This window comes from Narcine bancroftii, chromosome 13 (genome assembly GCF_036971445.1).
Source record: "Narcine bancroftii isolate sNarBan1 chromosome 13, sNarBan1.hap1, whole genome shotgun sequence".
In the NCBI taxonomy this organism is placed as follows: Eukaryota; Metazoa; Chordata; class Chondrichthyes; order Torpediniformes; family Narcinidae; genus Narcine; species Narcine bancroftii.
Window position 1 is genome coordinate 69804742 of NC_091481.1, and position 16072 is coordinate 69820813.

The 16072-nt window shown below is 47.2% G+C and overlaps 1 long non-coding RNA gene across 1 annotated transcript; it reads left to right on the plus strand.

Annotated features, from left to right (window-relative positions):
* Nucleotides 1-789: 789 nt before the first annotated feature.
* Nucleotides 790-12051, plus strand: LOC138748387 (uncharacterized). Its single transcript, XR_011347985.1, has 2 exons — nt 790-1064; nt 10217-12051. It is a non-coding gene; the product is annotated as an uncharacterized lncRNA (long non-coding RNA).
* The last annotated feature ends 4021 nt before the right edge of the window (nt 12052-16072 follow it).

Genomic DNA, 16072 nt, shown 5'->3' on the forward strand with positions numbered 1-16072 from the left:
CTGTACCTTCTTCCCAATGGTAGCAGTGAGAAAAGGGCATAGCCTGGGTGGTGGGGGGTCTTTGAGGATAGAGGTCATTGATGGAGTGAAGTCTGATGCCTGTGATGTTGCAGGCCAAGTTAACAACACTCTGGAGTTTTTCTTGTCCTGAGCGTTGGCACCTCCATACCAGACAGGGCTACAACCAGCCAGAATGCTCTCCATGCTACATTTGTAGATGTCTTTGGTGACACACCAAATCTCCTCAAACTCCTCAGGAAGTATGGAGGGTCCAGGACAGATCCTCCTCGGAGACGTTGACTCCCAGAAATTTGAAGTTCTTGACCCTCTCCACTACTGGGCCCTCAATGAGGACTGGGTCGTGTCCCCCTGACTCCCTCGTGAAGTCCACAATCATCTCTTTGCTGACACCATTCAACAGCACGAGGTGGGAGGAGGAAAGGGCAGGTGCTCCGTCATCCTTCGCCTCACCCACCTTATATTCCATATCACGATACCCTTGAACGTCTAGCCCCGGGGGAAACAGCAGAACACTTGCAAACCCCTCCTGTATACAGTACTTAGACCGAGAACAACTGCCCTTGACCGCGAGTATCATACCTGACTGCTGCACAGATCGCTGGAGCCATCCGCACGACCACACTAGGATTCTTCAGCAAAATAAAAATATATGTATATATATATATATATATATATATTCGCGTTGATATTTTGGCTCTGTAGCGAACGGCAGTTTCACTCTGCTCCTGCTCCAGGCGACCGAAACTTCTCCTGCAGCGAAATTGACAATCGAAAGTATTGAGAAATTTCCAAAGCGTTCTTTCCACTGGGAGGTACTTCACCGCAGACACCACGACTCGTTCTTTAGACCTTGTTTCATTTCATACTTCCTGTGGCTGCTGGGTTGGAAGGACAAACGAAAGCTGTAAATTCCCCCTCGGAGTCTTCTCCAGAACAAGGCAGCGCAGCAGAAAGAGAGCGATCCCTGCAGCCGCCCACCTACGCTGTGTTGAGAATGGGTGTTTGTATCGTCACTGGACGTGTGACTTGCTACAGCTGAACAGGTAGTTCCTTTAATAGAATAATAGAACGCCTGCTTCAATAAACAGGGGTGATAAAGAAGTGCAATACGTAAAGGTGCTGGAGTACCTCCCGCAGCACCTTGCCCTTCAGCAAGGTATGAATAAAATGGGATAGGGAGGAGAGGAGGAGGAGAGGAGAGGGGGAGGGGAGGGGGAGGGAAGGAGGGGAGGGGGGGGAGGGGAGGGGAGGGGGGGGGAGGGGAGGGGAGGGGGGGGGGAGGGGAGGGGGGGGGGAGGGGAGGGGGGGGGAGGGGAGGGGGGGGGAGGGGAGGGGGGGGAGGGGGGGGGAGGGGAGGGGGGGGAGGGAGGGGAGGGGGGGGAGGGGGGGGGAGGGGGGGGGGAGGGGGGGGGAGGGGGGGGGGAGGGGAGGGGGGGGGAGGGGGGGGGGGGGAGGGGGGGGGGGAGGGGGGGGGGGGAGGGGGGGGGGAGGGGGGGGGGAGGGGGGGGGAGGGGAGGGGGGGGGGGGGAGGGGAGGGGGGGGAGGGGGGGGGGGGAGGGGAGGGGGGGGGAGGGGGGGGGGGAGGGGAGGAGGGGGGGAGGAGGGGGGGGGGAGGGGGGGGGAGGGGAGGGGGGGGAGGGGGGGGGGGAGGGGAGGGGGGGGGAGGAGGGGGGGGGAGGAGGGGGGGGGAGGGGGAGGGGAGGGGGGGGGAGGAGGGGGGGAGGGGGGGGGGAGGGGAGGGGGGGGGAGGGGAGGGGGGGGGGAGGGGGGGGGGAGGGGAGGGGGGGGGAGGGGGGGGGGAGGGGGGGGGAGGGGAGGGGAGGGGGGGAGGGGAGGGGAGGGGGGGGGAGGGGGGGGGGAGGGGAGGGGAGGGGGGGAGGGGAGGGGGGGGAGGGGAGGGGGGGGAGGAGGAGGGGAGGGGAGGAGGGGGGGGGAGGAGGGGAGGGGAGGGGAGGGGGGGAGGGGAGGGGAGGGGGGGAGGGGAGGGGAGGGGGGGAGGGGAGGGGAGGGGGGGAGGGGAGGGGAGGGGGGGGGAGGGGAGGGGAGGGGGGGGGAGGGGGGGGGGAGGGGGGGGGAGGAGGGGGGGAGGAGGGGAGGGGAGGGGGGGAGGGGAGGGGAGGGGGAGGGGGATAATGATCTATATGGAAAGAGGAGAGGGAAAGGTGTATCTGGTGGTGGGACCCTGTTGAAGGTGCCAAAAATTGCGGAGGATAACACGTTGGGTGCATAGGCTGGTGTGGGAGTAAGTGAAGACGAGGAATCCTATCCTGTTATGTCAGGGGCAGGTGGGATGAGGGCAGATGTGCAGGAAATGGAGGCAATGTGAGTGAGGTTTCATTTGCAGTAGTGGAGAATTCACCAGGTTTACTGAAGGATGATAATTGAGTCCTAAAATGGAATAGCCCGATACAGGGGAATAGCATCCTGACAGGAGACTAGGTGAGAAGAAATCAGAAGTAAAACACGCAAGAAATCTCAGAGATGTCCTTTAGGTGCAGTGTGGAGGTAGAAACCTTTGTCCATTCCACCTCGTTGTGTACAAGGGTGAGATCCTTCTGGGAAGATCTGGGGGACACTGAAAAAAATTACAAAGGTGGATTTTTCTGAGTTGTTTTTTCATTGGGGAAGGACAGTTTAGACTGTCTAAACATCAAATTTAGTTTGTGAAGGTCACCTTATCAGTGACCAGGAAGTGTACAGCAGTTACGTAGAAGTCCGACTCCCAGCTAAATATCACACAGTGGAATATGGAAATGCACCTACAATTTACAGAAGTTTGTTGAAGTGTGGCAACTGTATCTGAGGCTTGTAGCATAGATTGTTCTGCATAGCCAGATGGGCATAACTCTGGTCCCTGTGAGAACACACCTTTGATCTAGAACAGTGGTTTTCAAACTGCCCCTGAACTCACATTCCACTTTAAGCTATCCCTATGCCACTGGTGCTCTGTAATTGGTAAGGGACGGCTTAAGGTGGGTATGTGAGTGGGAAGGGAAGGTTGAGAACCACTGCTTGAGGCCCACTTATTACTGAAATATTTTGCTTGAGAAAAATTGTCATTGGCCCATTTCCTTTCGAGTTATGAAACCGTGCACATAATAAGTCAATGAGGTATAATTAAAACAGTGTTTTTCAAACCTTTTTCTTTCTGCTCACATACCACCTTAAGCAATCCCTTACTAATCACAGAGCACCTATAACATAGGGAGGAATACTTAAGGTGGAATGTGAGTTTAGGGGGCAGTTTTAAAACAACTGATATAGAGGAAGTGGGAGGAGGCGATGCAGAAATTGTATTTGAGGGTCAGTACAAGTTCTGGTGGAGGAGGGGAACTGGTTAGGTCTGTAATTGAGGAAGAAGCAGAGATGCTTGAGGCTTTCCTTGTGGGGGTTGGAAGTGTGGAAGGTTGGACATCCATGGTGAAGTCATATGGTCAGGCAGGGGAACTGAAAGTTGGTAAAATGATGGAGAGCACATAGTGTCCAGATGTAGTGGGACAAGGGGAAATAATAAAATATTTTTCCAAAAAGATCTAAAATGTATTGAGTACAGGAGTTGGGATCTCATGGTGAAGTTGTAAAGACATTGGTGAGGCCAAATTTTGAGTATGATACGCAGTTTTGGTCACCTACCTCCAGGAAAAATATTAATAAAATGTTCTCTGCAGAGAAAATTTACAAGAATGTTCCCAAGACTTGCGGAGCTTATTAATAAAGAAATGTTAAACTCAGAAGGTGGTGGGAGTGTGGAATGAGCTTCTAGTAGAGGTGATGCATGTGGGTCAAATTTCAACATTTAAGAGGAATTTGGATAGCTACATGGATGGGAGAGGTATGGAGGCCTGTGATCCAGGTATAGGTCAATGGGACCACAGACTAGATGGGCTGATTGGCTTGTTTCAGTGCTGTAATGTTCTATGGTTCTATGTTTTTGGGTAACTTCTAAGTTGTATGCACCTTCCTCTCTGTTGTTTTAGTCAAAAGTTAATCTGTTAACTCAAAGATTGGAGAAAATGCAGTGGAATGTCAAAAGGGTTGGATTAAGGAAGTTGAGATCAGAAAGATGAAAAGCACAGAGGGATAAGATGCTGTGTCTCAAATCCATATTAATCTGCCATTCCAGATTTCAATCTGGAGGAATCATTGCATGTTTCTATTGTCGGTTTGTCCTTCTTGAACCATTCCCCCATTTGCTGGTATGTCCTCCCTCCCTTATCCACCTATAACTTCCTGCCTGTGGAACCATGCTCCTCCCCCAGCCCTCCCCCCCTCCCCCATCCACCTATTACTTCCTGCCTGTGAAACCATGCTCCTCCCCCCACCATTTTGTTTGAGCACCTACCTACATTTTGCTCATATCCTGATGAAGGGCTCAAGCCCGAAACGTCAGTATGTATTTTTATCTTTGCTGTATAAAATACACTGTGTGACTTGCTGAGTTTCCCCAGCATTGTGTTTTTACTTTTAACACATGTTAAAATTTGGGGTCGCTCTAATGCGACATGGCAGTGGGAGTTAACAGGAAACAAAAGGACGTTTTTGGGATATAGAAAGAGTAGGAGGCAGAACCAATACAACATAGAAAATTATACCACTGTGACAGAAAAATAATGGAAAGATGGAGTATTTTTTACATACAAGTGACTGAAAAGTGTGGGTGTTCAGAGAGACCAGCTGCACAAATTTCTGTAGAAATATGTTGTTTGAGCAAGCAACTAAGAAGGTAGGCAAATACATTCTTTCATTGTGTGGGGATTTTAATAAAGAGTATCAATGTCTTGTTCTCATTAGCTGGAACTCTTGGATGTTCTCCGCGTGGACATTAGGTCCTGCAAGGTTGCTTGGTTCAAACATTTACACCCAAGGGATCAAGGGCAAGGTAGCAAAGTGAATCCAATATTGGCTTTGTAATAGGAAACAGAGGGTGTTGGTGGAGGGGTGTTTTTCTGATTGGAAGCCTGTGGTCAGTGGAGTAACTGCTGGGACCAGTTGAGACAGTGTCTGAACAGGAGGAGGTCAAGGGAGGCCAGAATCGATGTAAGCTGTGACCAATCTCTCAAAGCACTGGATGTCAGGATAGAGGAGGGTGGATGATTTGTCAATGTAGGTATAAGTAGATATAATTACAATGTTCTTTTGGACAGATATATGGAGAGGAAGAGCTGAGAAGGTTCAAGGTTCCTTCTATTATTATGTAATATAATAATAAGGGTACACCCTGCTTTACAAATACTTGCTTTACACAAATTTGCTTTTACGAAGAAACCGGTGTTTGCTATCCAAAATAAATTTGAATGGGTTTCCACTTTTATGAAAATAGCCTTCAATAGGAGTGAATGGGTCTTCACCTTACACCATTTCAACTTATGAAAGGTTTCATAGAAATTCTCTACTTTCGTAAAGCAGGTATACTTGTACATAAAAATGTAATATACATAATATACTTCAGTGTTTGTCTGCCATAAAAAGGCAGATATGGCATGAGTCCTGGGCACCACTTGAAAGGGGTGCCACTGAGCAGTTTCTATTAAAGTTAGGCAAGCCATCGTCGGATGGGAGGCGGGGGGGGGGGGGGTGGGGGAAAGAAGAAGCAGCGTGTGCCATTGCGATGCTTCCAGTACCCGGCTCAGCATGGGACCCCTGCGGAGGGAGGGAAGGAGTGGAGAGTGAAGGAGTCAGGTGCGGATCAGAAGGAGAGAAGATGCAGGAAGACCCTGGGTTAGGGGCACTGCCGGGGTAGCTGTGGAGTTGCACCGTTCAGATGTTTGGACGGGGCAGAATTTCAGTGCTTGCCATAGGAGCTATTTTCCATAGATACACCCCTGATCTCATTGAGCATTGGCCGGCGCCCCTAACAATAGGAGAAAGAGAAGCAAAAGAGTCCCTTTAGAGACACTGAGTGTCCATGGATTTGCCTCCAGTGCTCCCGCAGCCTCTGCAGCTGCATGGAGTCCTGTTTGGTCCCTCGGCATCCCGAGCTCCAAGCTCCAGATGCAAACATCCGACACAATCAGGAAGCCCTTCAGAAGCCATTTTTGCCATCAGCACATTCTCGAATCCTGGTTATGATACCTGGTTCCCGTGACCCAGTCTCCAGCAGCCCAGAGTCTGTATGGGTCCTTCAACCGCAGAAACTCCGGGACCAAATGCTGGCAAATGGGACTAGCCCAGAATGCCAACTTGGGGGAGGCGGTATGGACATGTTGGGCCAAAGGTCCCATTTTGAGCTGTACAACTCTATGATTAAGTCATTAAATGACAGAGAACCGATCTGAATTGGATTTCAGGCACCAGATTGGGACCTGTTTCTGAAGGCCTTGTTCAAAATGCATCACTGCAGATCAATCTGCTCTGTTAAACCTCTTTGTGCCAAATTAATAACATAACTTGTATCCTGGCAAAGATCCAACATTGCACCAGAAAGTACCCCATTGTGTGCTCCTGCAGTACCAAATACATCATCCCACTGAATTTCTGGAGACCATAAGTCATAGGAGCAAAAATAATCCATTGAGTCTGCCGTGGCATTCAATCATGAGCTGATCCGTTTTCCCACTCAGCCCCACTGTCCATAAACTTTGAGGCCTGGGCTAATCAAGAACAAATCAATCTCTGTCTTAAACATACACCCAATGACTTAGCCTCCACAAGAGCCTGGGGCAACACATTCCACAGATTCACCACCCACTGGTTAAAGAAACTCCTCCACATCTTTGTTCTAAGCCCACGCCCTTCAATCCTGAAGTTGTGCCTTCTTGTCTGAGACTCTCTCACCATGGGAAACAACCTTTCTACATCTACTCTCTCCACACCTTTTAACATTCATAATGTTGAAATTCCTCCCCCACCCCCCCCCCCCACCAAATTCTAATGAATGAAGCAGTGCAGCAGTGCAGTTAAGACTGATCTGATTAAATTACATTCCGTGCAAATGAAAAACAAATCTTCAAATGAAGCAATACCAGTAGGATGCTGTATTTCTGGGCTGTTGAGATTGTTGTGGCAATACCAAAGATGATGGTGTGAAAGATAAGTAAAACTGATAAAAAAATATGAATGATGTTGGAATCTAGGGGTTAAAACAGTATGAAATAAATGATTAATTAATAAGTGTATTGCATGGTTCAGGGAAAAAGGAATGTGATTAAGTGGCAATCACAGCATGGAGCAAAGTTGGCTGAACAAAATTGTCTCTCCAAAATACAGGGAGAGGAAATGCATAAAACGATTTAGGAGGAATGCTCAAACTAAAGGAGGTGGTGAGTAGCACAGGAGACACAGGCCAGATCAGAACAAAGAATGGCCTGTAAGAAACAAAGGGAATGGAAAACCAGTCTAGGAGGAAGATTAAGGCAGGAGGAGGTGTTAAAGAGAACAGCAGAAATTGGCCAGACAAGAACAGAATGGTGATTAGAAATATCTGGGGATGAATTAATTTCTGATCAACACAATGGGATAGTCTGGCCTGGAGGATTAAGATGGGAGTGCTACACCCCAGATATCTGCAAAACAGGAGATGACTTGTGATAACCCTTATGCAAAAAGATCCAGCAAAGTAAGACAACTTTTGTTCTGTATGATAATGAAATCTAGCAAAGGAAGCCAACTTTTGTTCTGTATGATAAGGTTGACCTATATAAACTGAACCAACTGGACAATAGGGGTCAGTCTTGGGGAGTAGCTCACTGTGCAGGTGACCTATGAACTAATGAGTGACCCAGAGCTCTGTTAAGTTTTATTCTTGTGCTGTGTAATAAATTGACTGTTGAACCGAATACCTTCTCCTATCACTTCATTCAAAGAACGCGCTGGACTCAGACTACACATAGACTAAATTAAGAGTAAGTTAAAGCCAGAGTCCGACAATGAGGATGCTCTTACTTCTTTGGCTTGGCTTCGCGGACGAAGATTTATGGAGGGGGTAAAAAAGTCCACGTCAGCTGCAGGCTCGTTTGTGGCTGACAAGTCCGATGCGGGACAGGCAGACACGGTTGCAGCGGTTGCAGGGGAAAATTGGTTGGTTGGGGTTGGGTGTTGGCTTTTTCCTCCTTTGCCTTTTGTCAGTGAGGTGGGCTCTGCGGTCTTCTTCAAAGGAGGTTGCTGCTCGCCAAACTGTGAGGCGCCAAGATGCACGGTTTGAGGCGATATCAGCCCACTGGCGGTGGTCAATGTGGCAGGCACCAAGAGATTTCTTTAGGCAGTCCTTGTACCTTTTCTTTGGTGCACCTCTGTCACGGTGGCCAGTGGAGAGCTCGCCATATAACACGATCTTGGGAAGGCGATGGTCCTCCATTCTGGAGACGTGACCCATCCAGCGCAGCTGGATCTTCAGCAGCGTGGACTCGATGCTGTCGACCTCTGCCATCTCAAGTACTTCGACGTTAGGGATGAAAGCGTTCCAATGGATGTTGAGGATGGAGCGGAGACAACGCTGGTGGAAGCGTTCTAGTAGCCGTAGGTGGTGCCGGTAGAGGACCCATGATTCGGAGCCGAACAGGAGTGTGGGTATGACAATGGCTCTGTATACGCTTATCTTTGTGAGGTTTTTCAGTTGGTTGTTTTTCCAGACTCTTTTGTGTAGTCTTCCAAAGGCGCTATTTGCCTTGGCGAGTCTGTTGTCTATCTCATTGTCAATCCTTGCATCTGATGAAATGGTGCAGCCGAGATAGGTAAACTGGTTGACCGTTTTGAGTTTTGTGTGCCCGATGGAGATGTGGGGGGGCTGGTAGTCATGGTGGGGAGCTGGCTGATGGAGGACCTCAGTTTTCTTCAGGCTGACTTCCAGGCCAAACATTTTGGCAGTTTCCGCAAAGCAGGACGTCAAGCGCTGAAGAGCTGGCTCTGAATGGGCAACTAAAGCGGCATCGTCTGCAAAGAGTAGTTCACGGACAAGTTTCTCTTGTGTCTTGGTGTGAGCTTGCAGGCGCCTCAGATTGAAGAGACTGCCATCCGTGCGGTACCGGATGTAAACAGCGTCTTCATTGTTGGGGTCTTTCATGGCTTGGTTCAGCATCATGCTGAAGAAGATTGAAAAGAGGGTTGGTGCGAGAACACAGCCTTGCTTCACGCCATTGTTAATGGAGAAGGGTTCAGAGAGCTCATTGCTGTATCTGACCCGACCTTGTTGGTTTTCGTGCAGTTGGATAATCATGTTGAGGAACTTTGGGGGACATCCGATGCGCTCTAGTATTTGCCAAAGCCCTTTCCTGCTCACGGTGTCGAAGGCTTTGGTGAGGTCAACAAAGGTGATGTAGAGTCCTTTGTTTTGTTCTCTGCACTTTTCTTGGAGCTGTCTGAGGGCAAAGACCATGTCAGTAGTTCCTCTGTTTGCGCGAAAGCCACACTGTGATTCTGTGAGAATATTCTCGGCGACACTAGGTATTATTCTATTTAGTAGAATCCTAGCGAAGATTTTGCCTGCAATGGAGAGCAACGTGAATCCCCTGTAGTTTGAGCAGTCTGATTTCTCGCCTTTGTTTTTGTACAGGGTGATGATGGTGGCATCACGAAGATCCTGAGGCAGTTTTCCTTGGTCCCAACAAAGCTTGAAAAACTCATGCAGTTTGGCATGCAGAGTTTTGCCGCCAGCCTTCCAGACCTCAGGGGGGATTCCATCCATACCTGCTGCTTTGCCACTTTTCAGTTGTTCGATTGCCTTATATGTCTCATCCAGGGTGAGAACCTCATCCAGCTCTAGCCTTAGGGGCTGTTGAGGGAGCTGGAGCAGGGCGGAATCTTGGACTGAGCGGTTGGCACTGAAAAGAGATTGGAAGTGTTCTGACCATCGGTTGAGGATGGAGATCTTGTCGCTGAGGAGGACTTTGCCGTCTGAGCTGCGCAGCGGGCTTTGGACTTGGGGTGAGGGGCCATACACAGCCTTTAGAGCCTCATAGAAACCCCTGAAGTCGCCAATGTCCGCGCTGAGCTGGGTTCGTTTTACCTGAGGAAATAGCTGTAGTTCATGTCGAAGCCATCAAAGTGGTGACAGTCCTGAAGCACAGGGGAACAGACAGGCAGATGCAGCTGCCAAACAGGCTGCGCTCACGGAGAAAATAGACATGCAGCTGTTACTGCCCATCCCTGAAGTATCCTATTCATTCTATTAAACCTGGTGATTGGGTATATGTAAAAGCATGGCAAGATCACCAACTAAAACCTGTCTGGGATGGCTCCTATTGTGTACTTTTGATTACAGACACTGCCGTGCGAACGAAAGGGATGGAGCCACATCCAACGAATTAAACGAGCTGCTGAACCACAGACTAACGACATTGATAATCTACCTTCCACCTGGCGTGCAGTCCTTCATCCTTCTGATCTGAAAGTTACACTACGCCGGGAAAAAGTGCTGTAATGTTGTTTTTACCATTTGCTGTTTTGTTTACTTGTTGGTTCCCAATTTTTGGGAAATCACCAAATTGCTCACAATGTATTAAGTCCTCCTGGAATAGGGGCAGCAGAGGTGACAATTATTTACCTTTAGAATATAGACAGGGCACAGATATAAAGTATAGTCATAGTGGGGTATGGGTTAATATAGGATCCCAACATGGACCAGGGGAATAGAATGGCTCTAGAGGAGTAGATTTGATTTGTATTTTGGCCTCTACAGGTATTAAAAAGAGGAGTTTTAAAGGGATAGCACAAAGAAGATGGTGGGACAATGACAGACAGAATGTTAGTCAGGATTGTACATGTAGCAGAGATCGAGTGAATACATATGCTAATGTCACAGACAGGCTGCAACTCATAGGTTCAGTGATACTTATGCTAATGTTCGCAGACAAGCTGCAACTCACAGGTTAAGTGACAAGAAACACCCCTCCCCAACTTGGTCTCCTGTAAATCATCCTTTGGGTCACACAGACATTCGGAATGTTAAGAACCACCACTGTAAGGGGAGTTCCAGTTGTAAATGACGTAAGCTGCTCCAGAACACCACAGCTGCTTGGCATTTAAATCGTTTAATCAGACTCCAGCCTTGGAGATCATCACCGAACAGACAGTGATGGCCCTGAATTTATGGGCTGAAGAAAGACGACAGATACGAGCCACAGTTCAACAAAACCGCCTGGCTCTCAATTACTCGTTGGCTGCTGAAGGCAGCGTTGGTGAAAGACTGGTTAATGACAATGCTCACAACGGTCAGGCGGTTAAAGACACTTCTTCAGGAGTTCGAAAATCTTCCCATGCCCAGGTTCAGACTTGGCAACCTTGGTCCGGTGTGGGATGGACTAGATTTTTTATTGGTAACTGGAGTCTGATACCCACAGCCCTTATCGCAGCTGGACTCGCTATTCTGGCCATTATGGTGCTCCCCTGCCTAAAGACTTGTGTGCAGTATTTAATTCAACAGATCCCTCGTCAGAACACTATAACCCAAAGGATGTATGTTTCCCTAATTCTGTCTGATGATGCTGAGACAGCAGTTCGTTTACTGACCCGCTGGGAAAAAGACCAAGTTTACAAGTAATACATTCCAGTTGAGAGGTCACGAAGCGTAGCTAAAAAAGTGAGGATTGTGAGAGATGAGTAAAACTGATATAAAAATATGAAGATGAGGAAAGTAGTATAGATATATGTGTAATAAATAAAGCCAGTATGAATAGGATAAGGATAGATAATAGATAACAGAATGTAGGAAGTAAAGTTAGTTTGCATAAGATAAGGGTCTTCTAGCCTTAGACAGAATTAGCAAGTTCTGCACATAAGAAGGTTGTAGCCCTGAGAGTCGGGAAGGTGTGAATTAGAACAAAGGCAGGTTTGTGTATAAGGATAAGGACAATGACATGATGGGACACCGACAGGATACCCCCTGGTCCTCCAAGTTCACAGAAACAGCACGTAGGCAGACAGGATTGCCTAATGCCAAACTCATCCAGGAGGCAGAAGAATGTAAGGGGGAGGGTACTTCTATACTGAAATCAACTGTATAAAAGTTGGGTGAGCCCCAGTGTATGTGTGTATTCCCAGGGTAAGGGGAAGCACCCAACTTTGCATTGTTGTATAATAAATGTTCTTTGTTCTCAATTTTGTCTCGAGCAATTTCTGTGAAGGTACTTCTGTTTCTCACAATGGCTTTGAGCTTGATAAAGGAATAGTTTAAATCCAGCGACCCATGGGACGATGACCACAGTGGCGGACCAGCGAGCAGCTCTGCGGCTGAAGAACACACAGCCAGCGGGTTGTTGGTGACTCAAGGCGAGGAACACACACAGGCTGCTGGCGACTGTGGTCATAGGTCTCACAACCGGGCTACAGACTGCTGGAGAATGGCTCGAGACTGGCTGAAGGACCATGTGTTAGAAATGGGATACAAGAGGGCTTCCTGATCGGAGGTTTGGATCTGAAGCTCAGGTTGCTGATGGTCTTGTGTGGCAGGGGAGGCTGTGGGTGAATATACAGACACATGGTGACTCAGGGTGGACTCCCTTTTTGCTTCTCTATCTCAGTAAGTGGTGCCCAGCAATTTCTGCTGATGGCGAATTGATCTGCCTCATGCAGACTAAATCAAATTTTATGTCATGTTGCACCTGTTTTATTATATGACAGTAACGGAATGTTGAATTTTAGATTTCCTGTAAACTTTGAAGAGGTCAAGAGAAGAGGGGCAGCAATTAGTGTAGCAGTTAGCACAATGCTATTACAGCTCTGGCGCCCTGGGTTCAAATCCCACGCTGTCTGTGAGGAGTTTGTACGATCTCCCAGTGTCTATGTGGGTTTCCTCTGGGTGCTCCGGTTTTCTCCTACCCTTCAAGACATACGGGGTGCGGTGGGGGTGGTGGTTTGTAGGTTCATTGGGGTATTTTGGCATCATGGGCTCGTGGGCTGGAAGGGCCTGTTACTGTGCTGTACATCTATATTTAATGAAAGGACAAAGATTCACTGCAATTGTTATAAAGGTTTGGCTACAGGAAACAGCAGAGGATCACTGAGAGGGATAAAAGAGGGCAGCCAACTGAACTACCTACTGAAGTTTATCTTGCTGTGATGTGTTTTGTGAATAATTATTGCCAACCGGTTTAGTGGGCCTATGACTAAAAACTATGCAGAAAACAGCAATTTACATAATAAACATATTGCTTCTACCTTGTTTCCCTCAATCCCTTCTGTCCTTTGACTCCCATGAACTTTCTAACAGATTCCTCTCAAGTGCATCACTGTTGGACTTCCATTTCAAATCAACTCACCGTAGCAGGTTTTCTGTGGTCCTGTTCTTTTGTCCATTTTGGACAGTTTAGATGTGGCGATGTTATTTCCCACGGTAGGGGAGTCGACCCATCCATGGTTCCTTAGTCACAGACAATAATTGCCAGCATCAACCTACAAATAAATTTTTTTAAAAATAAAGTCCTTTAGTCCTTCCCTCCCTTCACATTGCAAAATTCTAACTTGTGCATTTACAACTCCATAATTATTTTCTTACCCAATCACTACAGTTCTGAGGAGTTTGAGGAGGTTTTGTATGTTACCAAAGACTCTTATTAATTTCTACAGGTGTACCGTGGAGAACATTCTGATGGCACGGAGGTCAGGCAAATGCTACAAAGGGTTGTGAACTCAGCCAGTGCCATCATGGGTATCAGTCTTCACTTCATCATTTACAAGAGGTGAAAGCAGCCTCTATCCTCAAGGTCTCCCACCACCCAGGCCGTGCCCTCTTCACATTGCTACCATCAGGAAGGAGGTACAGAAGCCTGAAGACAAACACCCACTGGCCCCTCTGCCATCAGATTTCTGAACGGACAATGACTCACAGACACTCTCTCTTTTTGATAAATTTATTTGTTTTATAACAATGTAATTTATAGTGGCCTCACTACACTAGTTGCAGCGCTTGACGTCCTGTTTTGCGGAAACTGCCAAAATGTTTGGCCTGGAAGTCAGCCTGAAGAAAACTGAGGTCCTCCATCAGCCAGCTCCCCACCATGACTACCAGCCCCCCCCCACATCTCCATTGGGCACACAAAACTCAAAACGGTCAACCAGTTTACCTATCTCGGCTGCACCATTTCATCAGATGCAAGGATCGACAACGAGATAGACAACAGACTCGCCAAGGCAAATAGTGCCTTTGGAAGACTACACAAAACAGTCTGGAAAAACAACCAACTCAAAAACCTCACCAAGATAAGCGTATACAGAGCCGTTGTCATACCCACATTCCTGTTCGGCTCCGAATCATGGGTCCTCTACTGGCATCACCTACGGCTCCTAGAACGCTTCCACCAGCGTTGTCTCCGCTCCATCCTCAACATTCATTGGAGTGACTTCATCCCAAACATCGAAGTACTCGAGATGGCAGAGGCCGACAGCATTGAATCCACGCTGCTGAAGATCCAACTGCGCTGGGTAGGTCACGTCTCCAGAATGGAGGACCATCGCCTTCCCAAGATTGTGTTATATGGCGAGCTGTCCACTGGCCACCGTGACAGAGGTACACCAAAGAAGAGGTACAAGGACTGCCTAAAGAAATCTCTTGGTGCCTGCCACATTGACCACCGCCAGTGGGCTGATCTTGCCTCAAACCATGCATCTTGGCGCCTCACAGTTCGGCGGGCAGCAACCTCCTTCAAAGAAGACCGCAGAGCCCACCTCACTGACAAAAGACAAAGGAGGAAAAACCCAACACCCAACCCACCAATTTTCCCCTGCAACCGTGTCTGCCTGTCCCGCATCGTACTTGTCAGCCACAAACGAGCCTGCAGCTGACGTGGACATTTACCCCCTCCATAAATCTTCGTCCACGAAGCCAAGCCAAAGAAAAAGAATTTATAGCAATATTTGCACCTGTGATACTGCTGCAAAACAATGAATTTCGTGACATGTTCATGTCAATAAATTCAGAGTTTACAATATTAGCAACACATGACATAGGCAAAGGAACTCAGCAGATGTACAATTTTTCTCTCTGGTAATAGTTCCATCCACTTCCTAATTTCAGCTCTGACTGAGACCAATTTGCTTTTTACTTTTTCAAAATTTTTATTAACATTGAACGTTCACATCTAAAAATGCAGAGTACATACGATATATGTTAAAAGTCAAAAAGATTAAGTCATATCCTTTCATCCATTTTACAATCACATTTTAAACAGATTCTATTGTATTAATATTTTATTATATTAAAAAAAGGAAAATCTAAACCCACTCCCAAGAAAGAAGCTGTTTGGCTAAAAAAAGGACAGAATTCTTATCAATGATAAATTACCTCATTAGTCAAGAGTTCTACTTTCATAACAAATCAAAAATTATAAAAGTAACTCAAAAAGTGTCCCCACAGTGTTTGAAAATTTAAATTCAAATCGAAAATTGAGCATCTTAATCTTCTCTAAGTTTAAACATGACATGGCACCATTGAGCATGATTAGGCGGGGTAACATCCCTCCATCTGAGCAACATTGCCCATCTAGCCAAAGAAAAATAAAGGCTAATACATGCAGCTCAGGTGCCATTAAAAACTCTCTTCAACAATACCAAATAAAGCAGTTAAGGGATTTGGTTTAAAATTAACTTCAAAAAGTGCAGAGAAAGTTTGAAATACATTTTTTTAAAAATTTGCAGTTCTAATAAAGGGCCTTCAACGACCCCTTCTAATTCTCTTTCTGCAGACTTCGTGAATTTTTCCACACTTTCTGCTTTGGCTGAAATTGTTCTTGTTACAAGCCCAGAGGACCCCAAAACCCAGCAGCAATAAATGTTCAGAGACAAATGGTGACTTAAACAAAAGTTGCATTTAATTTTCTTTAAACATGAAAACAGGATCACATTTTCTTATCTCTATTAACTTAACCAACCTAACTTAACCCCTTTCTAATTCTAAGCATATATGTATGCAATGTGTGTGTGTAGGTTCAGAAAAGTTCTTTGGTTCACAGTTCAATCTCACTTCTCGATCCTCCAAGTTCATTGGTTGCAGGCAGTTCTTATACTGTTCACAAAATTTAACATTTATGAATTTCACCAGGCTTTGGTGCTTGAAAGGTAAATGGTTACCACTCAGGAAGGTTCTTGTCCATTTTCAGAGAAAGATTTGTTGTTTGCTGGACAC